Genomic DNA, 26671 nt, shown 5'->3' with positions numbered 1-26671 from the left:
ATCGATATCGTGATTTAAGAAACAACAGTCGATGATGACATCTACAAAACCAATAAGCCAGTCAAAACTTTCAACTAGTACACTTTGCAGCGCACTATATATATATATATATATATATATATATAGAATCGTTGATATCTACATATATTTTTTTTTCTTTGGCACAACAACCGCTGTCGGTCAAGGCCTGCCTGTACCCACTAGTAAAGTGAGCTTGGCTTTCAATTACTTATTGTTTCCATAACAGGATAGTCAGTCCTACATATGGCGGCACGGTACATTTGGGGCTTGAAATATATTTAAATATGTATACGTAATGGTAAGATATTTAATCTTCCATATGAATTATTCATACAGTCGTATGTGTGCGTAAAAGGATAGGATAGAATAAGTGTATTAGTGTAATCTCTGAATAAGCTACTAGTAGAACGTAATAAGTGTATCAGTTTAATTTTTAGATTTTATGAACAATTAAATATAATCATTCTTGCATCAGACCTTGCAACGGATGGTACTGCTGAAGACAAACTGGCGTAGTTGAAAATCGAATTTGTAGAACAAGCGTAAGCCAACTCATCCCGGTATCAACACCATCATCGAGCGAATATCAGATGATTTGCGGAGAGAAGCAGGCGTTCCAGCTAACGTCCCAAACGCATCGTGCTAACGCCGAAGAGAAAAAAGAAGACTAACTACTCAGAACGCTAGACAACACACAATTGCGCCGAATTGTACGTGAGTAAAATGAAACAGTGAAAACGAAGGTAGTAAAATGGAGTCTGACTTTACACAAGACAAATTGTTAAATCTTATCCATGATTTGACAAACTCACTCAACGATTTAATCGAGGACATGAAGAAGTTAAAAGGGAAACAGAGGATCCTTCTTTGCATATAGAACGCCTGATCCAATACGTAACCTACCAATTTTTTACAAAAACCATGAAGGATCGTCTATGTACGATCAACTAGTTAGGGTAGTGAAGTGTAAAATAACTGGCCAGGCAAGAGAATCGTTGATAGCAGCAGAAAGCACATGGCCAGAAATCAAATAAGTGTTGTTGACCGCATGTGGTGACAAAAAAGACATCACATATACAACAACTGTTTTACGAATGTCAGGGCATGAATAGTCTAGCCGGATATTTTAATAGTTAGAAAAAACACGAGACAAAAATCAGGTCAACATGACCACGACTGCAGACGAATATAAAAATTCCACACAGGCAGTACAAAATTTGATCGGTGTTATCACGTTTCTTCGATGGTGTCGAGGGACCACTATCGTCATACGTTAGGAGCTGTAAACCGGACGATTTAGACGAAGCGTATTCGGTATCGATCGAATACACCAACGCTTCATACAGGAAGAAATTAGAAAACACTACTACAGACGAGCGAAGAAGGAAAAAATGTGCCAGCAAAGCACCGTCAACCTCGTACACTTATCGTAAAAATAATCAAAGCGATAAAAATAGGTCCAATAAATTTAAGAACAAAGTTTGGCAAGATAAGAATAAAAATGATGACACATCCATGCGCACCTTAACAAGGAATAACACGGAAACCGAAAACAAAGCAGACGAAAATGAGCTAGATGAGTTAAATTTCCATGGTTGCGCTAAAACAGCCGGACACTTGAAAAATAATAAATGTCTCCCATATTTGAAAAATTTTACCACTAAAGGAATCCTTAAGCTCTTGATCGATACAGGTGCAAACAAAAACTATGTTTCACTATATTTCATCTCACGTTAACTTGGAGCATTGCACCGACAAAGGAAACGTTTTCACAAAAAATTCAAATGGAAAGCAAAAGATTTCGAAATCCGCCTCATTTTGACATTGATAACGGAATAAATTGTATATTTTATAGTTTCAATATTTTTTCGATGGGCTGATTGGCTATGAAACTTAAAAAAAAAATTAAACTTAATTGCACATACGTAATGTCGCTCACGCGACGTGGCTACTAGGGTAAATGTACCAATAGTGGTGCAATTTGTAGTGGTACCGATGTGTTTTAATGGATTTAAAGTGTCAGGAACGACAATTTCTGAATATTTTAACACATAGCAATTGGAATATGTTTTATCTTCGCAATCACAACCATTTTAACCATGTAACACATCAAATTTACGAAAAATTACATATTTTTGTGATTGCTTCGTTGTACCTATAATGGTGGTATGGTTCCTATAGTCGTCGTATTGTGTTCCTATAGTGGTGGTAAACAAAGATGCATCAAAAACGGTGTATAGTATTAATGAAACTTAGTTTCGAAGCTGTTTTCGTATGAATAGCAACGATTACTGCCATAATGTTGGTTTCTTGCGTAATTTGATCGTAAAAAATGTATAAATTTGCTTGATGAAACTATTTACTAAAGTACTGCATCACACCTGTCGTCAACCTACACCCGGAAGAGTGTGCTTGATTTGAAGTCAATTTATCATTCAGCCAGATAAGCGAATTTTGGCCTGTTTTTGGTAAATTACCTACATAAAAATCATTTCTGTTGCTTATTTTAGTGAAAACAGTACCTCATGCCAAAAATTTCCTCGAAAAAATCTAAAACGACCTGTATTTATTGATTTTAGAACTATAACCACTATAGGAACATGCCTGTTTTGTGTACCTATAATGGCACTATGGTAAAAAACACTTAAAAATGCATAAATATGGTAACAAGGCAAATAATTTTAGTAAAACAATAACATTACATAACAGTTATGTTGAAAAACTAATAATTGCGTGGTTATGTGGTCGTTTAGAACGTTAACAGAAAAATGAGTTTCGTTATGAAATCCTAAGGATTTTGGAAAAATGTTGACCCATTTCACAAAATAATGGATTTTTCGATCACTAAGTAACGGAATGGCCTCATTTAAATTTTAAACCCTTTGTAAAAAGCTAAAGAACATTTAACACTAACTTAAATAACTTAATTACTTTTAATTTGCCCTATGAACCGCATTTTAGAGCAATAGCACCACTATTGGTACTACCACCACTATAGGTACATTTACCCTAGTGAGCGTAGGCGATGTGAGTACCGGTGAGCGTAGGCGGAGATTAGTAGTACCACTACTACTAAGCGGGCAAAACCAGCTCCAAGTAGGATGTAATCAATAATGCTACGCGGTGTCAAGTGGCGAATCTCCCCAGGTGACAACTGTTCTACATTTTTAGCTTAAACTCCTTGCGAACAGCTCGATTGAACCCATTGCCTCATATGAACGCTTGAAAACATGGGTGTGTGAGTGAACAACGATGTGTTGAAGCGTTGAAGTTTATGTCAGAACTTCGGTAGAAGCCGGACAAACAAGAAGCTTGCAGTTTCGTCCTCGGTGTTCAACAGCCAAAACACTGAGTAAAAAGAAATAAACGATCTATCCAGGAGCATCAGAATAGCTGAGAAACGCAGGGAAAATAACAAAACAACGTGAAAGAGTGTTTTATAATAAACTTGTTGTTTAATATGGATTGAACAATACGCATGTTTTGTTTTGGGCCGGTAGCTTGTGCACAACGTGATGACATTTCTCAAAATGGCACCAGAAAAAACGCTTCACACTGACGTTTCAACTGTTATAATAAGCTTAAACTCTGCAATATCGCTTGCTCTTTAAGCCAATTTTAAGCCTGCTCTTTAAGCTTCCAGCAACTCGAAAAACGTTAACAATCTGCTCGAAAATGTCACTTGGGTCAGGATCGATTCCGCGCAGCAAATTAAATTTTCGCCGTTATCTAATAGAAAAAGACTTCAGTAAAGGATTTAAATATTGTATTTTCCCAAAAAAAAAACCTTAGCGATCGCTATTGCAGCATGTCTCATGAAAATAACTCCGTTTCCACGAAATAAAATAATGAGTAGCAAAAAAGGAGAAATTTTGTGCAAGAGATTTATTTCCGATTCCGAAAGTAGTTTCAATCCATGTAAACTTCGAACAATACTTGGCAATAAGGCGTGGTCACCATCCTCTCCTTTTCTACCCGTCTCGTTTGCTCGTGTCATCCGACCAAGTTGTTCGACATTGGCAGGATTCCCCTTCCGTACGCATATGCCCCCGTAAGCTTGGGGCAACTAGCTGGATGGCAGCCGTTAGGCGCGAATCTCCGTCGGTGAAGAGATTACGGCAGGGAGGCACTTGGTGCAAGACCGTGGTTGGCGGGTCCGCTTCGTCCATCCGCTTCGACAGCACGGGACGGTAGTGGGCATATATTTGCCGTTCGCTAGCCGACGGCATCGCCAGGATCAGTCACCTTCACGGCTGTTCGGTGCACGACGGAGGCCGGGTGACACGTAACTATTCTTTGAAAATAGGAAGGAAAATATTTACATTACATAACAAAAAAGTTGAAAACCAGTAAATAACCTTAAATACTCTAGAAAAAGATTTTACCGCAATCGATACGTAAAATGATGGAAATCTCAATAAAGAGGAAAAAAGATCGTTCGGCAAATTTTCTATATTACCTGGCATTTATAGCAGCGGGGGAAGTAAATCAGAAGTCTTATTGAAGAATAATTGTGACACAAATATCGAGATAAATTCAAATGAAATACATATTGCTGACAATAGATTTATTGAAAAAGTTGGGCCTAGTACAGAATGTAACAAAAACTTTCAATCTAACGACGGTTCGCTAGCCATCCACTGATGCCCTATACTAGCCATACACTAGCGTGTATAGCCGCACCTCTAATTTTCGTGTTGCTTTATCTTCAAAAGTTTATTTTCGGATATTCCATTATATTTGAATTTCTTAGTTCGAATTCGAATTTCGAAGTGAATTAGGGATAAATTAGAAATGAACTCGCAGGCATAGATAGGATAGCGAAATGAACTCTAAATGAACTTTTGTATTAAGTTCATGACATTTGAAAATAAAATATATCTAAAATATACAGTATCAATCGGACATTAGAACGTGACATATTTAATTTAACAACCGACACATTTTTCTACACTTTTGGAAAAGAAAACATACTGTACAACGTTACGAACGTTTCTTGAGTTTTTCTCACATTTTTGGCCCTACGAATACGCATACTTGCGTGCTAAAGGGTTTCTTTCGCTCTGTAACAAGAGCATCGGCAAATTCGGAACGCTCCGCATCAAGAGCACGGTGCAAGTCATCATTCGCGACATTTCAAATTCTCGTGCTCGTACAAGTTTATAAGCCCTGCAGCAAGGGCATCGGTCAAATTTTTTTGATCGTGATTCGTGGTTTCGTGGTAGTTCTGTTGGCAGTTTTGTAGCAATAGTTCGCTGATACGGGAGTGGATCCGAAGCCTCTAGAAGGTTAACATAGGCTCTCCACCCCCTACCCCTACGCAATACGTCCTCGTTGTACATAACGGTAGCATGTCTCTCAATTATTCAAGCTTGGGTATATCGAGAAACCCAACTCCTTGGGATGGGTTACATAGCTAAATTAAGAGGGGGGATAGATTATTGATCCCCATGCCTCTACCTGGGAGCGCCTGTTCTCCATGTTAGGAGCGGCTTCCCCCGGCGTATGTCTCTTCCCGAAGGGCTACGCTGGCTTCTTCCGTCTTGGCTCGCTGCAGGACCTTGGCCTTGTAAGCCACCCTCGTAAAATCATAAACGCAACGAACAGTCAACATGAAGAAGCACCGTATCGGACCAATCGATTCAAACACACGCACGGAAAAATAACTTACGATTGGAAGCTCATGGAACACATGGAACTGCAAAAACCTATCATTGGATGTGAAGACTCGAATTTCGCAAGATGAGGTCTGGGCCCGCGGCTTTGAAATCTTACATACATTACAAATACATGCTGCCTTAGTTACACCTGCAGGCACCCTAAGGGTGATTCAAAGTCCCAAATCGACCACGTTCTAATTGACAGAAGGCACTTCACGGATATTATCGACGTTAAGAGCAAACGTAGACTCGGACCATTTTCTAGTCTTGGTAAAGCTGCGCCAAAAACTGTCCATAGTTAACAACCAACGGAGTCAACCCATCCCAAGGCGCAACATGGACCGAATGAAGTGTGCTGATGTGGCGGAGGGGTACAGTATCGGACATTAAGATAGGACCATGGTTTTTTCAACGCACCGTGCACTTGTTTTGCCACGTTTCTTATGTTTGTGTGTGTGTATGTGTGTGTGTGTGTGTGTGTATGTGTGTGTGTGAGTGTTTGTGTGTGTGTGTGTGTGTGTGTGTGTGTGTGTGTGTGTGTGTGTGTGTGTGTGTGTGTGTGTGTGTGTGTGTGTGTGTGTGTGTGTGTGTGTGTGTGTGTGTGTGTGTGTGCATGTGTGTGTGTGTGTGTGTGTGTGTAGTAGTAGTAGTAGAAAGAGAGTGTGCTTTTTAATGTGTATTTGCAAGTGCGCGGGTTTGTGTCTGAAAAACGTAGCTTGCCATGATGTCATATTGCGTTGAAAGTATTTGATAATGTGTGTTATCATGTGAAACAGCGTGCGTTTACACTTGGATAAAAGCTAAAGTTTGCATCGACAGCAGCGCTTGTTCCTCGGACGAAAACGCAGGTGTGCTGGTTGATGAATGTGCATGCGCAGCGATGCGAAATGGACACGCGCTCACTAGCAATGAACTAGGCATTCCCTCACAGGTGTTTCTCCAGTGCACGCCATTGAAAGGCCTGCGTGCATCTCTGCGTTGAACGTTGTGTGCGCATGGAAAACTTGGTGCGTGCATTGAGCTGGTGCGCAGTTGTTCTTTTCAATGGGCGTTTTGTTTCATGAGCGCGGCAGTATTCTGTTCTCGATTTAAATGGATAGACACTTACTCGCTTACTCATTGATAGTTTTTATCCATGCGATTTTTTCGCTGCTCGAAAACGATGTAATTCATTGCGCATAGAAGCAGAACGCAGGTAGAGCACGGGATCAGCCGTGTCCAACTTTTTAACCAGCGCGTTCTTGACGGTCCAAGCAAGCAATGTTAGTAACAATGGGTCGAGGTAAACATTGTACCGATTATCAGCGCGATATCATTAAGCGAATGGCGGCTGCTGACATTAAGCGCAAAACGATCGAGTTCGTAATGGAACGATCGCGCACTTTTATGGCATACGCGCTTCGGACAACCGAAACGTGCTTAGACAACCGAAACGCGCTTGGACAACCGAAACGCGCAAGTCAACCGGACGTCTTCAGAAGACCACGGCGAAAGAAGACCGTAAAATTGTTATTATATCGAAAAAACACTAATCGCGAGGGCGGTGGGCCTGCTTATTACATCAAAAACCTAACCCAAAAAACAAAAAAACTACTAACAAATCTATCCGAAACGACCTACTTGTGAAACAAACACACACACCTATACACATTCAAACATACATACATACACACACATGCACACACACACACATGTACACACACATACACACACATACACACACATACACACACACAAACACAAACACACAAACCACACATAAACCTGTCCCAACGGGTGCATGCTGCGTTGAAAAAACTAGGGTCCTATCATTCTGTCCGATACTGTACGCGACAGCGCTCGGGGAAGCGCTTCCGGCCGACAACAACATCGCCGCGATGCCCCTCGCAGACCACTGGCGTATAGTGAACGAGCCATCAGCACTGCAACCGAACACAAGATCGGCCGCTTACGACGAAGAGAGAAAAATGAATGGTTCGACGAAGAGTGCAGACTAGCACTCTCCGAGAAGAATGCAACGCTTTCCCGCATGCTACGGCATGAAACCCGTCAGAACGTGAAGATCTACAGACGACTGAGGTAACAGTAAACCCTGCTCTTTCAGGCCAAGCAGCGCCGTTTTGAAGACTCAGACGAACAGCTGCTGGAGCAGCTTTCTCAGTCGGGGGACACCCGCTTGTTTTACAGGAGATTCTAGGAGACACGGAACGGGTTTGCTCCTAAAACAGCAATGTGCCGGGATGCGGAAGGAAATCTTCTGACGGACGAGCGGGAGGTGATCGAAAGGTGGAGGTGCTACTATGAATGACATCAGAATGGAGCAGAGGCAGGAGAGGCTGGCGCAAGTGGCAGAACAAGGCAACCACCACACCAGCAGCACAGCAATAACAACAGCGACAGCATCGACGCAGACGTCAAGGTGCCCCCGCCATCTCTCGATGAGATTGCCAGCGCCATCAAGCAGCTTAAGAGCAATAAATCTGTCGGCAGTGATGGACTGGCGGCCGAGCTCTTCAAGATGGGGCCGGAGAGGCTTACCGTCGAAGTGCTGATCATGAAAATCTGGGAGCAGGAGGAACTACCGGAGGAGTGGAAACTGGGTGTCATTCACCCAGTCTACAAAAAGGGTGACTGGCTGGATTGCTCGAACTTTCGAACCATCACGGTCCTTAATGCCGTCTATTAGATCCTATCCCAGATCCTATTCTGCAGGCTTGCATCCCTTGCTACAAATTTTGTCGGCAGCTACCAAGCTGGGTTTATTGGAGGTAAATCCACTACCTACCAAATTTTCTCTCTGCGGCAGATCCTCCAGAAGTGCCGAGAGCGTCAGATATCTACGCACCACCTGTTCATCGACACCATAGACCGGAATGAACTAGGGAACATCATGCAGCGGTACCATTTTCCTGGGAAGTTGATCCGGCTGTTAGAAGCCACCATGAACGGGGTGCAGTGCAAGGTGAGAATATCGAACTTGATATTGGAATCGTTCGAATCTGTTCGAAAGGAGTCTGAGGCAAGGTGATGGACTCTCCAGTCTGCTGTTTAACATCGCTCTGGAAGGTGTCATTTGAGGCGCGGGGCTAGACAACACCATCCGTGGCACAATCCTCTACCAGTCTCTCTAATTTTGTGGCTTCGCGGATGACAACGACATCATCGGCAGGACAAATGCGAAGGAGGAAGAATTGGAATTGAGAATCAATGCCACGAAGACGAAGTAGGGGAACTGGGGGTAGTTTCGACACCTCAAGGTTTTCTCCTGATTGCAATACTTTAGCCAATGTAAACTTACTAGTAGACCTTGAAAAAGCTTTTTTGATTCATTATGTACCATCTTACGAGAAACTACGGTTCCTGGATTGATTTTGATAACATTTAGATAAAAATAAAAAGGGTGTGTTTTGTTGCATCAAGACTGCTGTGCTAGTAACATCGACACCATTTATTTATTTATTTATTTATTTATTTATTTATTTATTTATTTATTTATTTATTTATTTATTTATTTATTTATTTATTTATTTATTTATTTATTTATTTATTTATTTATTTATTTATTTATTTATTTATTTATTGATTTATTTATTTATTTATTTATTTATTTATTTATTATTTACGTTATCGGGCAATAGGCCTAAATAACCGAAACAAATTCTTAATTAGTAAACAACTTAAACATAAATAACACTAGCCCTTTACATCTGACGAAGGCGAGAAACAGGGATATGAAAATCTGCAGATGATTCAAGTCTATTGTAGCTGATACACATTTTAATAAAAGGGTCGTTAGCGCCAAATGAAGAAGATCGAAATGGGATCCTGATTAAAGACCTGCTTCTAAGATCCCTAGTAGGTGCAGAAAAGCTGATCAGATTTAAAATTTCAGATGCATCAATAAGCCCATTTAATAATTTATGCATGAAAATACATTGAGCATTCTTTCTCCTGTGTTCTAAAGTTTCGAGACCAAATAACTGACACCTGACATGGTACGGGGGGCGTGGCATTTGGTTTGACCAAGGAAGACGATAAAACATAGCGCGTGTAGCCTTTTTCTGAACTTTTTCTGTCATGTCTATATAGGTCACTTGGTTTGGACACCAAACAACGCAAGCAAATTCTAGTATAGGACGGACTAGGGCATAGTATAACGATTTAAGACAGAAATTATCTTTAAAGTCGGAAGAAGCACGTAGAATAAAACCTAACATATTTAATGCTTTTGAGACGATTGTGTGTGTTATATCTTTCGGATATACCTAATGAAACACGACCACTCTGTTTGGTTGTTCGTACGCGAGAGAGCGTGCCGCCAAATTCCTCTTTGTATTTTCTTCTTCCTTCACTTCCATATCTACCGCCGCGCGTCAACTGTCACAGCGGTTTACACATCGTGGTTGGATACGCACGGTGTGTACGAGGTGTATATAACATCTCTCCCCTTGACGACTGAAAACAAGGATCCGGATGATTGCATTGAAATCATCTTCCTTGCAATCTGCTCGAACGTCTCAGGTTCACTGCATCCTGACTACTTGTAGGTTGTGCATCTGGCAGATTGTTGTTCGAATCTGGTAGGTCCTCCCCCACACCCATCATTTGATTAGTGTGCCGTTCCCATACTCTGCCATCGTCGAGACGTACCGCAGTTTTCCTAACTTTTCCATCACTCGTCCAAATTTCCATTTGTCCGACGATAGGTAGTCTCGCACTCTTACACGGTCGCCATCCGAAAATTGCTTCGTATGCAAATTTCCTCCATGATGTACTTCATTCGAAGGTAGCATAAGATCAATACGTGACCTTATTTGACGACCGTAAATCAGTTGTGATGGTGTTTTACCTGTGGAAGGATGAATCATTTTGCGGTAAGTGATTAGTATGTTGCATAGACTAAGATGCAACTCAGACTTTGAACATTTCAAAGCCTTCAGCTTTTGCTTGAACGTTTGCACATAACGTTCCGCTTGCCCGTTAGTAGCTGGATGGTATGGTGCTCCCATCTTATGGACAATTCCGTTCATCTTCAAAAATCGCTGAAACACATCGGAAGTGAACTGTCTTCCGTGATCGGTGACCAATACCGATGGTAATCCATGACTACTAAATATCTCGCGACACATTTGTACCGTTTTTTCTGCTGTAGTAGATTTGCAAATTCGTATTTCCGGCCATTTACTGTAGGCGTCGACCATGATAAAGAAATAGGTATCCATGAAAGGTCCCGCAAAGTCTACATGAATTATTTCGAACGGAGCCGTTGGTTTCTCCCAACAGTGTAAGGGAACTTTTGATGGTTCCGATCTTGTAGATTGGCACTCAGCGCAGTTCTTTATCATTGTCTCAATAGCGATGTCGATACCGGGCCACCAGCAATAGCCTCTTGCTAGAGATTTTGTTCTTGTTACGTCAAAATGTGTCGAATGCAGTTCCTCTAGTATTCGCGCTCTCAATTTAGCAGGAACGTAAACTCTTACTCCCCGAAGCAAGCAACCTTGTTGTACCGTAAACTCTTGTTGTTTAATTCCGAATCTGTTTTCAGTTGGTACTTGCTTCCCATGTGTGATACCTTGTATGAGTGTTTTTACTGTTAGATCTTCTGCTGTTGCTTGGCTTAGTTCTTTTACTGTAAGTGGAAGTGTTTCAATCTGGTTAATTTCAATGCCATCAGTTTCTTCAAACAATGTAGTGGTATCTTGGCAGCTTAATGGCAAACGTGAAAGGGTATCTGCATTGGCATTATCGGCGGCTTTTCTGAATCGTGTTTTGTAATCAAATGCTTGTAAGTAAGTTGCGTAGTGTTGCATTCGTAAAGCTGACATTACTGGTATACCTTTGTGCTCTCCTAGAATTTTAGCAATCGCTTGATTATCGGTAACCAGTGTAAATTGACGTCCGTATAAATATTGGAAAAATTTCTTCACCGCAAACATGATAGCGTATGCCTCTTTATCTACATGCATATACTTTTGTTGTACCTTATTCAGAGTTTGTGACGCGAACTGAATAGGTCGTTCTGTGCCGTCGGGATATACATGGCTCAATACTGCACCAACTCCGTACGGAGAAGCATCTGTTGCCAACAAAAGTGGTAGTTCTGGTGAATAGTGCACTAAGCATTCATTAGATTGGATATGCTCTTTCACTTTTTGAAATGATTTCTCTTGTTCTTTGTTCCATTTAAATGAAGTGTCATTCTTTAGCAAGTTATTTAAAGGATAGAGAATTGTGCTCAGATCTCGCATAAACCTTCCATAGTAATTGACCAGACCCACAAACGAACGTACTTCGTCTTTGTTACTTGGCCTACGCATATTAGCGATTGCTTCGATCTTGTCACGCATTTTGTGTATACCATGTTCATCTATGGTGTAACCACAATAATCTATTTGTTTAGCAAAAAACAGGCATTTTTCTTTGTTAAGGCGTATGTTTCTATCATGATGACTTCTTCTAGCCTTTGCAAATGAATTTGATCATTAGGACCAGTAATTTTAATATCATCGAGAAAAACGCTTACCCCTGAAATTCCATGCAGGATTCCTTCCATTTGCCGTTGCCAAATCGCCGGGGCTGATGCAATACCATACATCAAACGCTTTGGACGAAGCAGTCCTCGATGAGTATTAAGAGTCAGCATCTCACGATCTTCGGGTGCTACCTCCATTTGCAAATAAGCTTGTACTAAATCGATTTTTGAAAACCGTTTACCACCAGCTAGGGACGCAAACAACTCTTCTACAGTTGGTAATGGGTGTTGATCTACCTGCAACTTTTGATTAACAGTTTGCTTGTAATCTCCGCAAATTCGTACTTTACCTTCTGCCTTCCGCACCGGTACAATCGGCGTTGCCCATTTGCTGGTTGGTACTTCTTCTAGCACGTCCTCTGCAACAAGCTTGTCAAGCTCTTGATCTACAGCATCGATCAAATTGAACGGCACACGTCGTGCTTTCAAGAAGATTGGCTGTGCGTTTTCTTTGAGGGTCAGGTGTGCTTGTACTCCCGATATTTTGCCTAAATTTGGATCGAAAACGTCGGCGTACTTCTGCAAAATAGTATTAAGGCTGTTTGTATTTATTGCCATTTCATTTACCTCGTTTACCTGTAACCGATTATTCCAATCGGGCACCGCATTTAACCATTCTCTACCAAGTAATGGTCGTTTCATGAGATTCACCACATAGAGCGGAAGCATTTCATTATCCACTTTTACTTTTATTGTGCCAAGCACTTCGATTGCATTGTTTGTATAGCTCACGAGTTCGACATTGCATTTTTGAAGAGGTTTGTTTTTGAAATATTTCTCGTAGCATTGTTTTCCAATAATGGTTAGCGGTGATCCTGTATCCACTTCGAAACGCATTGTAATGTTATCTACGGTAAGATCTATCCACCATTTCGGAACGATGTTGTTTAACGAAATTACCGTGCACACTTCATTTTGGCTTTGCTTTTTCATGCAAACTTTTGCTAAATGCCCTTTCTTCCGACAGAAGTTGCAAATCGTATTGATATGCTTGCATTTGTTTGCCACATGTTTTGCATCACCGCATCGATAACAGGTTACGTTCTTTGGCAAGCTTTTGTTTGCTTTTGCTTCTTTGTGGTTGTTTTTCATTACGTTTCTGAACTGCATGTACATCTTGTGATGAACCATCATTTTCTATTTCAGCACTGTTTTTTTTATAGCTCCATGCCAACAGCTATGTCTCTCGCTTCCTCTAACGTAAGGTTCCGCTTTTCAAGCAAACGATTACGGATATCGTTCCTCTTCAAACCAAATACTAATTGGTTTCGCAATGCGGTTGACAAATACTGCCCGAAATTGCATGTTGTGGCAATTTTTCACAATGCCACTAAATATTCGTCCACACTTTCTTCTGCTGAATGGGCATCTTTGTCACCTTGACGTCGGCACTTGAACCTGAAATTTTCGCTAATTTCCAATGGTTCTGGATGGAAATATTCTTCCAGCGTAGCAATCACCTCTTTGTACTCGCATTCCCGTGGTCGTTTCGGAGCTATTTTGTCGCACAGCACATCGTATGCTTCACCTCCCATGTGGTGAAGAAGAAGATTTCGCTTGACCCTTACATCCTTTATAGCGTATATCTCAAACGCTGTTTCGATTCTTTCCACCCATCGACTCCATTTGCATGTTGCCTTATCAAAGGCGTCGAATGCGAAATTTGCATGAGTGATGGTGCGGGGGGCCTCAGCAGTATTGTTGTTATTTGTAGCATTTGCAGCATTTGCAGCACTTGTAGTCGGTGGAGGTTCCTCGTCGTTCGCCATACTGCGGGTTTTTACTCCGTCCCTCGTCGCCACTTTGTTATATCTTTCGGATATACCTAATGAAACACGACCACTCTGTTTGGTTGTTCGTACGCGAGAGAGCGTGCCGCCAAATTCCTCTTTGTATTTTCTTCTTCCTTCACTTCCATATCTACCGCCGCGCGTCAACTGTCACAGCGGTTTACACATCGTGGTTGGATACGCACGGTTTGTACGAGGTGTATATAACAGTGTGGAAATGGCACGATAATATAAGTTTACTGTCTAACATTATTCCTAAATCACGAACTACAGATGACCGCGGCACACTGTCTTGACCAATTTTGTGATTAAAAGTTATTGGAATCCTTTTCTTAGAGAAAGTAATGCAGTTACATTTTTGTACATTCACAAACATTTCGTTATCATGGCACCACGTCGAAAAACGGTTTACGCAATCTTGAAGTATTTCGCAGTGATTTGAATTTTCAACAGCAAGGAACATCTTAAGATCGTCTGCATGTAGTAAAACATTGACGTGGGGAACAGCAATCACAATATCGTTAATAAATATAATAAATAATAATGGCCCTAATATGCTTCCTTGTGGAACACCAGAAAAGTTACAGAAAGGGCCAGAAAAAGTTTTTTCCAATTTTTACATTAATGCAACGGTTCATTAAGTAGCTTTCTAACCATGCTAAAAAATTTGAGTGTACACCACATTTTAATAATTTGGCAAGCAATAAGTAGTGGTTGACCTTGTCAAAGGCAGCGCAGAAGTCGGTATAAATGACATCAACCTGGAGGCCCTTGAATGAAGCAGGTTAGTTTCAATTGAACGTTTAGGCATGAAGCCGTGTTGCATAACAGATATAACAGGTAGGAAAGCGTAGGACATGTGGCGGAACATAACTTTTTCAAACAGCTTACTACAAGCACATAACATAAAGATTCCGCGATAATTACATGTATCAGATTTGTCTCCTTTTTTAAAGACAGGAAACATTAAAGAAGATTTCCATATTTGCGTGAAGCATTTCGACTGTAAGGATTTGTTGAAAAGTTGAGTCAGAATAGGCAAAAAAGCAGCCTTACAGTGAATAAGAATTGCACTGGGAATGTTGTCCGGCCCAGAGGCATACGAAAGCTTCAGTTGCGATATGGCAGCATCGACCTCATCTTCACTGATAATAGATGTGGATAAGTCAACTGCGTCGTTGATTGCGGAAAGTGCTGAAGATAGGTTGAGAGGTTTCGAAGAATTGCAGGTGTATACGGAAGCAAAATGTTCTGCAAAACCTTTGCAGAGGTCATCTTCTCCCGAAATGATACAGCAGTCAGCATACGCAAAACGATTTAACTGTTTGTAAATCCGAGCAGCGCGAGCAAAGTTTGCTTGGTTGGTGCTGTTTCGAAGACTGCGCAGTTTTTGTTGGGCATTAGATCTCCGTCGTTTGGCGACGCGTAGTGCATTACTAGCCCACGGTGGTTTCGATGGAGGATTAAAGCAGGGAGCAAACTGTTCGAATAAGCCATTTAGATGATTTGTGAAGCTTAACACGCTATCGTTGATATCGTGGTTAGACTTTAAGAATTCAAAATTGGTTTGAGTTAGCGCTATTGTTAATTCATCAAATTTCATGCGTCTAAAGTTCAAATCTCTCCGTTTTGGGGACTCAGAAGACGACAAATTTTGTTGTGGAACCATGAAGCTGGTAAGTAGAGCAGGGTGATGTGGATCAGGTTCAACTATAGATTCTAAACCGAGTTCTAATGGGCTCAATCGTTCAACGATCTGGTCAGCCGCAAAAATTAAATCAAGTATAGTATTGTTACAGCTGGTGATTGAATTAACTTGCTGAAGGCCGGCCAAATTAATTTCATCGAGGAGAATTTGGCAGGTAGGATGTATTCGGGAGTTGCTGAAGTTAAGCGAAGGAAAGTCGTTCCGAGTAATCCATTTAAGATTGGGTTGATTGAAATATCCGAGAATAATCAAATGATCGTCTTTATATTTTTCCCTAGTTTCATGCAGCGTAGTACAAAAAGTATTTATGTGGGAAAAAAGAGAAAAGAGGTGCTTTATTCAGTTCTTCTTCTTCTTCTTCTTAAAGTTCATTTTATTTTTATGTTTACATTGCTGATATTGGGGGGTCCGCGAGTTACAGCAGTTTTGCTTTTCAACGCCTAATCTATTACAATTAGTCCTGAGACCGTTCAGTTTTTGCAAGTGGGAATGTTATGAATTCAATATGGTATGATCTGTTTTATCTAATCCTAACTTATACTAATGTTTTTTTTTTTTAATTTTTTTATGCTGAAGATTATTTCTAACTGTACAACTTAACCTAATCTTACAAAGAAATGTTTCTGATAATATTATTTGATGAGTTCATACAAGATGTTCGCATTTTTTCTCTATTAGCTATGCTAATATCTTCTAAAGTTAGGGTTTTTGTAATTTCGTGGAGATAAGTTAGCTTAGTCCTTGGTGGTGCATTAGTTATCATTCTTAGAACATTGTTTAGGGTTACTTGTACTCTTTTTTTATGCATCATGGCACACTTTTCCCAAATACATATCCCATAAGTAGCTGTTGGGACGAATACTTGTTTATAAATTAGCAATCTATTTTTAATTGAAAGTTTGGATTTTCTATTTATAAGGCTGTAGAGATTCTTTGTAAGTAATTTTTTATCTATAATTAATCCTAGATACTTAAGTTCGTTCTCCCATGTAAGTGGGATACCGTTCATATTTACAGTTATGCTAGGTTTTAGCAGTTTTTCTTTCCACCTATGTGGGACAATCATCGCTTGAGTTTTACCTTCATTGAGTGCAATTTTCCAGGTTGTCATCCACTTATGAATGATATCCAGGCAACGCTGGGTGGTGTTGCGGATTTGTGATAAACACCTCCCCTTAACTGTCACTGCAGTGTCGTCAGCATATAGATACAGTTGGCAGGATCTTGGCAGCTCTGGCAGGTCAGCTATATACAATGTATACAGCAGAGGGCCTAGTATGCTGCCTTGCGGGACGCCAGCCGGGATGTCTTTGGTAAGCGAATTGATCAAACCAAGTGAAACTTGATACGACCTTCCGCTAAGGTAGCTCTGCATCAGCTTTGTGAGATGGAGTGGGATGCCAAACCGCATCATTTTATGCAGCAGACCATCGTGCCACACATTATCGAAGGCCTTTTCGACATCGAGAACAACAATGGCTGTGGATTTGGACGCTCGTTTGTTACATTGTAGCGTGTTGTGAAACCGTAACAGCTGGTGAGTGGTAGAGTGACCCTCTCGGAATCCAAATTGCTCCGCTGGTAGGATATTAAGTTCATCGACTACTATCCTGAGCCTCCTGTACACAATCTTTTCGAACAGCTTCCCCAACGCTGAAAGAAGACTAATTGCTCTGTAGTTGGCCGGAGACGTTGAATCCTTCCCTGGCTTCAGTATGGGGATTACTTTAGCGTGCTTCCATGCGTCAGGGAAATAAGCTAGATTAAGACATCTAGTAAGAATGTTACTTACTAAGGTGAGAGCTTTGGCTTTGAGGTGTTTTAGCACGATGTTAAAAAGCCCATCGAACCCTGGTGCCTTAAAATTCTTTAGCCTTTTAAGAGTACATGAAATTTCACTCACCGTTACAGGCGACATATACATGGCTGTTGGTAATGTTTGCTGTAGTTGACCAATACTGCTGCCTACTTCCGATTCCATTGGACTGCTAATACGGTCACCAAGAGAATGTGCGCTGGCAAACTGGAGCGAAATTGCATTTGCTTTTTGCTCGGCGGTTATCAGTGTCGTACCTGTGTTGGAAACCAAGGGAGGAATCGGCCTTGGTTTCTTTTTAAGGATCTTCTGCACCTTCCACAGGTCTTTGGAGTTGTCACTGAGAGCAGCTAGTTTATTCCCGAAGTTGTTGTTGCGTATTTCTTCGATTCGAGCTGAGATGACCCTTGACAGAACGGCTGCATGGTATTTTTTCGCCAGATCGCCCGTTCGCTGGTGCTGTCGACGAAGTTGATTGCGCGTCTTGATGAGGAGGCTGGTGTGATTGTGCAGCTGAATAATGGATTCTCTAACCTGCACTTCTGGCACTGCTATCCGCTTCGCCATCCTGATAGTCGCCTCCAGATTTGTTATCGCTGTTTCAATGTCACTTGTGGAGGCCACTTCAGTAGAATCTATGTTCCTGTCGACTATTGTGCCGAACTGATCCCAATTAGCTCGTTGGTAGTTCCTCCTCCTATAAGGAGAGATTTTGGGACAGTCTACGTCCACTTCCGTTGCGACGGGGAAGTGGTCCGAGTTTAGTGCGTCAATCACCTTTGGTTTTGTGATAGTGATATTTGACAGAAAGATATCAATGATACTGGAATTCCCACGGGTCGGTATGTGTGTAGCCTGGTCAGGGTGCTCAACGGTGAAAAATCCTAGCTGAGCAACTTCGACTAGAAGGTTTCCATTACGGTTGCTCCGAGGGTTGCCCCACAAACCATGTCTCGCATTGAAATCGCCTCCCACGATACTCTTCGTGGTGGCGCAGCTGATGCTTTTCAGATCTTTTTGAAATGCTGTGGCAAGCACACTGTTTCACTGTTGAGGACAGTAAGCAGCAATTATTCGAAGTGGTCCGTTGTTAGTAGAAAGTTGTACACCGATTGCCTCTATTGTTGTTGTGTTAAAGTGAGGAAGGAGTGTGTGACTAATGTCACGACGAATGATGATGGCCACTCCTCCACCGGTAGTAATGCTGCTGGCGGATGTTCCGTCCGTCCGTCGCAGCGCCCAACGCCGGTGCTTTACACCGAATCGGGTATATTTTTCCTTCGTCGACCGGAGAGTGCCTCCGACTATTAAGAAACGAGCGATTCTGAGGTTTGTGTTCGAATGCGCTTACTTTATTTAGGTTTTCATCTCTTATATGCTATTTAGTTGCTGACCGCATATAGGTCAGCTAACTGTGACTATGACTATTTTGATAACAAGTTGTATTTATACTTAATGCGACACGTACTTATGGTTTATGAATTGCGTAAAGTTACTTCCTCGTTTGAACCGTGAGAACGGTTGACTACCTGTTTATGTTTGTTGCGTTTCTGAAGCGCGCGCTATTGCTTGAGGCGTGTTTTGCTTGAACTTTGTTTTAACTTGAGGTGTTTTATCTTGAAGTGTTTTACTTCGCTACATCCGCATATATGCTTTTACTTCACAACATCCCGGCCCCCGTAACTTCTCGTGAGAGGTTACGCTTCTGTTGGTGCCTTAAACGGCGGAGGACGTTGACGTCTTCTATTACATCTTTTAATCGTAAAAATCGCTAGTGTAGTTAATGGTATGAGCGCGAGAGTTGTTATTCGGGTAGGATTGTTTTATCTATTGTTGAGGAGTACTTTTGCTTTACTACTTTTTCTGATTTTTCTATGAACTTTAAACCTAGTGCGATTGCTCTTTTTGGAGCGTGTCCAACTAGAGCACTAGTCGATTGAACGCGTTTTCCTATCCTTAATTTGCACCGTTTTTTCTCTAATCATGTGTACCTGTCGGATTTCTATTTTTGTAGCAAATTGTTCTGATTTGGGGGTTGCTAATGTTTTTTGTTTCAAGAAATCCGGACCCTCTAGCCATATCGAGTGTCCCTGTTTAGGTTTCGTAGCTTCGTCTGCTGGATTGTCTTTTGAAGCTACCCAGTGCCACTGAATTCTTGATGTTCGATGGATAATTTCTCCTATTCGACATGCCACAAATTGTTTGTAATTGCGAGCTTCTGAATTGATCCATTCTAGTACTGTCTTTGAATCCGTCCAATAGAATTCTTCATCTATATTCAGTCTCAATTCCTTTTTAATGGTATCGGCAAGTCTTACACCAAGTATTGCCCCTTGAAGTTCTAACTTTGGTATTGTAAGTGGTTTTGTGGGAGCTACTCTTGACTTAGCTGCCAAAATATTGACATTTACTGTGTCTCCCTGTATTGTTTTTAGATATACCACGGCTGCGAAAGCCCTTTCTGAGGCATCTACAAATGTATGCAGCTCTCTGCGACAGTTTCCCTTAATGTTTGAATAGGATCTGACGATCTTAATATTTTCAACAGTTTTTATAGCGTCGAGCCATTCCTGCCATTTTCTTTGGAGGTTAATTGGCAATACATCATCCCAGTCAACTTTCTCCTTCCATAGTTCTTGCATGAGGACCTTTGATTCCGTAGTGAGATTGATGACCAGGCCCAATGGGTCGTAGATTCTCATTATATTTGAAAGTATATTCCTTTTGGTCAATTTCTTATCCTCTAGTGGTGGAATTTTTAGTTTATATCTGAAAGTATCGTTTCTCGTGTCCCAGTGCATGCCAAGAATTTTCTCGTAGGTATCATCTTTGTTTTCGATAAAATGCATCTCTTTATTCGCTCTCCTGTTCTCAGGAAGAGAGCTTATCAATTCATGAGAATTTGACACAAAGTTTCGTATAAAAAAATTAGCCTTATCATGAATTGTCATGATTTCGTTTACTGTTTTGGTAGCATCTTCAATAGTGGTGAAACTATCCAGATAATCATCTACGTAATGATTATCAATAATTGCCTTCACCGCCTTTGGGTTTTGTTTTTCGAATTTTAGAGCGTTTTGATTCTTTACAAATTGTGCGCATGCTGGAGAGCATGTCGCTCCAAATGTCATTACCTGCATAACATAGACCTGAGGGTCTTTGTTAGGAGATTCTCTGTACAAAAAACGTTGGGCACACTGATCTTCTTGCTTAACCTTTACCTGGTGGAACATTTCCTTTATATCACCAGAGCAAGCAATTTCGTGTTCGCGGAATCTGATGAGTACACCAAATAAAGAGGTGGTAGCATCAGGACCGGATAGGAGGAATAAGTTCAGTGACCTTCCTTCATTTTTTGCGGCTGCATCAAATACTAGACGAGGCTTAGGTGGAAACTTGTTCTTGTTTACTATAGCAAAGTGAGGAATGTAGTTTATCTTCCGGTTATGTTCGAGCAGCTCCCCAGGGGTAGCCTTTCGAGCATAACCTTTGCTTAGGTATTCCGCAATAGTTCGGTGATACCATTCTTTTAATTCAACATCCTTTTCGAATTTTCTTTCTTGTGATTTTAATCTTGTCAGGGCTTGGGGATAGCTATTTGGTAACTGTGGTTTGTCTTCCTTCCAAAGTAATCCTATCTTGTATCGGTTTTCCTTATATGCCAAGGTATCCTTCATAATTTCCAACGCCTGCTGTTCTAATTTTGGCATTGGCGCTTCGTTTGATTTAACTCCAAATTCTTCAGTTGAGAAAAATTTCTGCATAAGTGATGACATTAATTTTTCATCTTCTTCTTTTTGATCTTTGATTGTAAATAGAGGACTACACTTGTTTATATCATTTTTCCAATAATGTTTTCCTCCTCCGAATATTGTCCATCCCAGACGAGTCTCTTGAGCTACCGGCTGGTTAGGTTTTCCGGAGCGATATCCAATGCTTTGAGTATAATAAGCATGTGGGAGACCTAATAAAACTGTGGGAATGGCATCATAGTAACTTTCTAAATCGATATTTTTGAAGTGTTTGTACATTTTGCTTAATTTCTTAGCATCTACCGTTTGTTTGGGGAGGTCGAGTTCCTTCACCGAGCGTAGATTCTTGATGTTGAGCATTTTATTATTTGGCCCACGTACCCTCAAAGAAACAGTTTGACTATGTGGTTCGTCTTGTATGTTTCCATTCGTCCACGATAATTTAAGAGGCATATTGGGCCCTGTTAGTTGCAGCTGTTTTCTTACATCATCAACAATAAGACTTGTTGCTGATGCTGGATCCAACAAGGCAAATGTTTTTATTTCCGCACATTGGTGATACAATGTGATCGGTATGATTTGATAGTAAAGCTTTTTGTCCTCTTTGTGGAAGTTTAATCTTTGTGGAGGAATGTATGAGGGGGATTGTTCCTCTTTCCTATGGAGCAACGTATGGTGTTTTTGTGAGCAACGTTCCACTCTGCATTGAGCAGGAAGGCGGCAGCTAACTGCCTTATGGTTTTTGTATTTGCAGCAATTAGTACAAATGCCCTTTTGGGTTAACAGTTTCCATCTCTGCCATACTGGCTTATCTATGAGCTCTTGGCATTGAGTTGTTTCATGATCCCTTCTACATACCAGACAATGATTGTCTTTAGAATACATCTTTGGCTGTAAGTGGGCATTTAATCGGTGCCCTCGAAATTTCTGACCATTTTCATTTGCTACCAAAACTGCCGCTAGGTCCTCGGTTGGTTTTATCCATAGTGCCAGATCACTTAATGTGTAAATCTCTTTTTCATTTAATGTTTTTGCAATCCATTTATTTCTAAGATCTGTTGATAGCCGTGCTATGAGGTCGCTTAAGAGCCTCTGATCATTTAAATATTGTGTTCTCCCCAGTAAATTCATATTATCTACCATATTATTCAACGCGTTGGAAAACTCTATTATTGATGTTGGATTTTCTATTGAAATGTGCCTGCAAGCTGTGAGATCGTTAAGCAAAGACTTGTAGACGCTTTCGGGGTTACCATAAAGTTTTTCTAATCGGTCGATAATTTTATCAAGATTATCAGGACTTAACATGAGACCACTGACTGATTTTAATGCATTTCCTTTTAAGTATCGCTGTAGTCTATTCAGATTTTCCAGCTTTGAAAAATTTCCTTTCTTAGTTGTTTTATCAAAGGCCGTTTTAAATCGAGGCCATAGTTTATAACTACCATCAAATTCAGGAAGTTCCATAAGCGTACTTTTGCCAGCAGAAGAACTAGCAGTTAGTGCGCTTACAAGTCTGTTAATATTTTCGGTAAGCGAAATATTTTCCTCGCTTGTTTCGGGTTTCAGAGCCTTATCGCTTAGCAATTGTTTTGTTTCCTGCTTTTTTGGTTCTATTATGATTTGATCTTCAAGAGTCTTCTGCAATCTTTCTATTTCTTCTTCTTGCTGATTTGTGATTCTCTGTTTCGTTTTTCATTATCTATCTTTTCCTGCAATAATTTCTCTGTTTGAATTAATGCTTCTCGCATTTCTTTCCCGTCGTTTGCGGCTTCGTTTAATTCCTCTTGTAACCGCTCCAAATCCTTTTTATTGTTATTACTTTGTTCTAATTCTTTCTCTCTTTTTTCCTTTAATAATTCGCAAAGTCTTTGTGATTCTTCTAGAGCCTTCTTTATCTCCTTCCTTTCTTCTTCAGATCTCTTACATTTTGAACATACGAAATTCTTTGGGGTACTCTTTACCCCCAAACAACTCAGGTGAAACCACCTGTCGCATTCCGTGCAACTAACCTGTTTCCCCCAGTCATCTTTGTTAGTACAAAGTTTACAATGACCGTTTGGATTAGTAATAAATTCCATTGTTACTCACTCAGCGTTTGAGATGCTTTCGTATGCCGTATCACGGATGTCCGCTTGCTGATGATGCTAGTCGATCTGGTGGGTTCTTCTCTGGTCCGGCTACTGCTGTATAGTCGTCTCTAGTAGGTTGGATGCTTTCTTCAGTCACGTTATTGCCGGCCCCACTCTGCTGCTTGGAACGTCTGCGATCGCTGTCTGCTGCCTGAAGTCGCTGGTGCACTGACCGTTATCTGCTCGCTGTTTGTTTTGTTTGCCGGCCCTGGCGATGAGTCGCTGCTTGCTGCTTGGTGCTTGGCGACGCCGGTGGACTTGCCGCTTGTCGCACGCTGTTCGTTTTGTTTGTCGGACCTGACGATGAGTCACTGCTTGCTGTCCGTTCCAAACCGAGTAAGCCTACTCGTTGTTGTTTAATTCGATGTTTTTAATCAGCTATTTCCATTGAAACTTAAGCTGTTTGTTGTTACTCGTTGTTTTTATTTCGTTGTCGCCGACCTTGCTGTGTAACCACCGAATGGTCACTACGTTGGCGTAGCCTTTTGCTGATTTGGCTTTTTGACGTTTTGCCGTTGGTTTGTTTATATCGTTGTCGGTACCCTCCGTGCTCTTGTGTTCGCTAACGGTTCTCGGGTTTTTTTTTATGATGTCACCTTATTCTTATGGTGTTTCGGCGGTCGTGCTTAGTTACGCACTTATTTGCCGTTCTATTCCACTCCTGGTGTTGATTTTAATGCTTTGTGCACTTTCATTCGCGGTGTTTCGGCGGTCGTGCTGGTTTACGCACCTTGTAGCCGATCTATTTCACTCACGGTTGTGATCCTTACTATTTCACTCACTTTAACTCGCGGTGTTTTGGCGGTCGTGCTGGTTTACGCACCTTGTAGCCGATCTATTTCACACACGGTTGTGATTTTCACTATTTTACGCACTTTCACTCGCGGTTTTTTGGCGGTCATGCTGTTTTACGCACTTAGTTGCCGTTCTATTTCACTCACGGTGCTTCGGCGCTTATGCTGGTCTGAATCACGTGCTATTCACTACGAGGAGGTCGTTAGTTCCTCTCTGGAGCCACCATTAATGCTGCTGGCGGATGTGTTGCTCCGTCGCAGCGCCCAACGCCGGTGCTTTACACCGAATCGGGTATATTTTTCCTTCGTCGACCGGAGAGTGCCTCCGACTATTAAGAAACGAGCGATTCTGAGGTTTGTGTTCGAATGCGCTTACTTTATTTAGGTTTTCATCTCTTATATGCTATTTAGTTGCTGACCGCATATAGGTCAGCTAACTGTGACTATGACTATTTTGATAACAAGTTGTATTTATACTTAATGCGACACGTACTTATGGTTTATGAATTGCGTAAAGTTACTTCCTCGTTTGAACCGTGAGAACGGTTGACTACCTGTTTATGTTTGTTGCGTTTCTGAAGCGCGCGCTATTGCTTGAGGCGTGTTTTGCTTGAACTTTGTTTTAACTTGAGGTGTTTTATCTTGAAGTGTTTTACTTCGCTACATCCGCATATATGCTTTTACTTCACAATGAGGTCGTACGCAACAGGTAGAGCCGGTTCGATCAAGCCTGTGTGTGACATAGTCAGGGATAGAAAAACTTACAGTAGGTTTCAGTTGTGTCTCAACCACTAATGCGATGTCAATATTACGACGATGGAGGAAATCGCATAGCGGGATAAGTTTGTTCTTTACTGAGTGAGCGTTCCATGTGACAACACTCAATTTATCCATAGCGAATCAGCAGCTCTCCTAGGACAGCAACTTGTTCGTGTTTGCTTCGACATCCCTTGAGTTTCGTAGCCATTTCTTTGAATATCGCCATAAGTGTACCAACGTCATACAGTGATTCGTCCTCTACAGGAGCGGGTTCGGATTGTTGAGCAGCAGCCAGGCGCTGGGCTAAATTATACTGAAACCCGGGCGGTGTAACCGGAGCTGTAGTACTTCGTGCGGTACTGCGGTGAGCAGAGGGCGGCGCGATTGTACGGAGCTGTGGGAAATCCTGCATAGATTTCAGCGGTGCTGGAGTCAGTCGTGCTACAGGGCGTTGCGTCTGATTACGAGAACGCGAACTGGCCTGTTGGCAAATTTCAACATACTTAGTACGTTGCGGGCACACAACATTATTGGCACGGTGTGGTCCCTGGCAGTTTGTGCATTTCATAACGGTTGGCTGTTCCTTAGTAGGGCACGTATCCGTTAGATGATTTTCAGCACATATAGCGCAGCGGGGTTTCAATTCCGCAATTCCGCAAGCCATGACCAAAGCCCTGGCATCGGCCGCACTGTACCTTTAGATCCATTTCGATAGGCTTCCCATCGAACAATCACAGATTGCACACTCCTGATTGACTGTAAACCAGCAAGAGTACACGAGCCTCGTCTCAGGTGTACCAGGTACAGTTGGTTGTGGTACGGTTGTTCTTCCTCATTACGCCGTTTAATTCGGAAAATTTCCAGCACTTGCAGCTGGTGATGCTCGACTAATTCCGTCTTGATGTCTTCCAGTTCCATCAAACGAAGGCCGCGGATTACTGCTTTGAATGGTTTTTCCTGTTTTATCTCGTGAGAAAAGAACTCCACGCGAGAATCTTCCAGGAATTGGATCACTGCGTCATACTGTACCTTCGACTGTACGAAAACCTTTGTCCCAATACCACAAAGCTGATACAGGGCATTGACGTTTAGAGATTGCAATGCAGGCTTAAGCGTAGCAATATGCATGGTTTTAACCACTATTGGTGGCAGTTTAGGTTCCTTTAAGGGTCTAGTTGCATGTGGAACCGGAGCATTCTTCCGTTGAGAGGTTTGGGTCACCGTACGAGAGGTGGTTGGGGTAGCATGATTATCATGCGAGGAAGATGGAGCGGGGGATGCCACGCGAGGGGTCACCGTAGCAGAGTTGGCATCAGAAGCTGGTGCCACTGGTGCAGAGATATCGGTTTTAGCACCTTTTGCGCTACGTTTTTTCAACACAGGTTGAAACCCGTCGACGTCCATCTCTACAGTGGACATTTCACTTTGATCACTTGTGCTTACTTCATATTCCGTCACTAAGCTGCACGTGCTGGACGACGATGAGGATGAAGGTCGTTTACGTTTTGATTTTTTCAAACCGGTTTTCTTGCTCCGGTTAGGTATCTCGATAGACGTAGATCCACTGCTATCACTGGACACGCATTGTTCTCTTGTTTGCGATCGTGTCGTAGCTGGCATAGCTTGCCGCTACGACGACTAATCTACTCACACTATCACAGTTACGTTTGTGCTCACTTTTACTCTTTATTAGACCACAAGGCT

General features: G+C 41.6%; 1 pseudogene; it reads left to right on the top strand.

Annotated features, from left to right (window-relative positions):
- The first annotated feature begins 113 nt into the window (after window positions 1-113).
- Window positions 114-3494, top strand: LOC133392221 (uncharacterized; annotated as a pseudogene).
- The last annotated feature ends 23177 nt before the right edge of the window (window positions 3495-26671 follow it).

The sequence above is a fragment of the Anopheles gambiae genome, chromosome 2 (assembly GCF_943734735.2).
Source record: "Anopheles gambiae chromosome 2, idAnoGambNW_F1_1, whole genome shotgun sequence".
Lineage (NCBI taxonomy): Eukaryota > Metazoa > Arthropoda > Insecta > Diptera > Culicidae > Anopheles > Anopheles gambiae.
Note: the sequence above shows the minus strand (reverse complement) of the source record. Positions and strands in the feature narration are given on the sequence as shown.